The following is a 1,642-nucleotide window of genomic DNA, read 5'->3' on the forward strand; positions in this document are numbered from 1 at the left end:
TCCTTGAAGGTCATAGAACCATGGGATGGTTGGGTTGGAAGGGTCCTTGAAGAACATAGAACCATAGGATGGTTGGGTTGGAAGGGTCCTTGAAGAACATAGAACCATAGGATGCTTGGGTTGGAAGGGTCCTGGAAGATCATAGTATCTCTGGGTCCACCTCCCGGTGTCCCATCCATGGGGCCCACCACCCTGTTATCTCCAATATAAAATACTGCTTGCAATTTGCTCCTTCCTCCCCAGGGAACGTCGCGTCTTTTGGCTTTTCTGAGCACCGCCAGCTGCACGGAGCACGAAGGAGCATCCACGGGCCGGCTCGCTGGGTGCACGCGTGGCGACGAGGAGCTGGGTATGGAGCTGATGCTCCTCGCTGTGAGCACCAAGAAGAATCCTGCACGCCCGAGCTCCGAACCCGTGACCCTGCCCCTCACCCAGGGCAGCATCCTGACCCGATGGCGCAGAGCAGGGGGTGCTCAACACGAGAAGAGCGGGGATGGGAGAGGACACGTGCGGCTGAGCGCAAACCCAGGGGGGGGTTAAGAACGGCCCCTGCCCGCCCCGCGCCGCTCAACCTGCAGCCGGGATAACGCGCTCCATGTGTGAGCCCACGGCTCCGCTTTGATGGCGCCTGCAAACAATTCCGGGCACGGAATCAGAGGCTGAGCCTCCATGGTGAGGGTCTGGGTTTTTTTTTTTTGGTGTTGAGTTCTATTATTATTATATGTATATATATATATTTTTTTTTTTTTATTTTTTTTTTGCAGGCTCCTTTTCCTTTGTCAGAGAGGCTGACAACGATCTCCATTTTCACCCTGGGTGAAACAAATAAATAAAATAAAATAAAATAAAATAATAAAAATAATAGAATAGAATAGAATAGAATAGAATAGAATAGAATAGAATAGAATAGAATAGAATGAAATAGAATAAAATGAAATAGAATAAAATAAAAAGAATAGAATAAAATAGAATAATAAAGTAAAAATATAATATAATAAAATAATATAAAATAAAATAGAATAAAATAATAAAATAAAAATAAAATAAAACACAATAAAATAAAATAAAATAATAAAAATAAAATAAAACACAATAAAATAAAATAAAATAATAGAATAGAATAAATAAAATAAAAAATGAAATAGAGTAAAATAAAAAGACTAAAATAAAATAATAAAATAATAAAAGATACGAAATAAAGAATAAAAAGAAATAAAATAAAAAAAGAAAAAGAAAAAGAAATAAAATAAAACGAAGTAGAATAAAATGAAATAGAGTAAAACAAAAAGGCTAAAATAAAATAATAAAATAAAAAAGAAATAAAAGAAAAAAGAAGCAAAATAAAAAAGAAAAAGAAATAAAATGAAAAGAAATAAAATAAAAAGAAATAAAATAAAATAAAAAAGAAGCAAAAGAAAAAAGAAAAAAGAAAACAATAAAATAAAATAAATAGAAAAATGACATGAAATGACATGAAATGACATGAAATGACATGAAATGACACGACATGACATGAAATAAAATAAAAATAATAAAACAAAACAAAAATAAAATAAAATAAAATAAAATAAAATAAAATAAAATAAAATAAAATAAAATAAAATAAAATAAAATAAAATAAAATAAAATAAAATAAAAGGAG

The sequence above is a fragment of the Numida meleagris genome, chromosome 32 (assembly GCF_002078875.1).
Source record: "Numida meleagris isolate 19003 breed g44 Domestic line chromosome 32, NumMel1.0, whole genome shotgun sequence".
NCBI lineage: Eukaryota > Metazoa > Chordata > Aves > Galliformes > Numididae > Numida > Numida meleagris.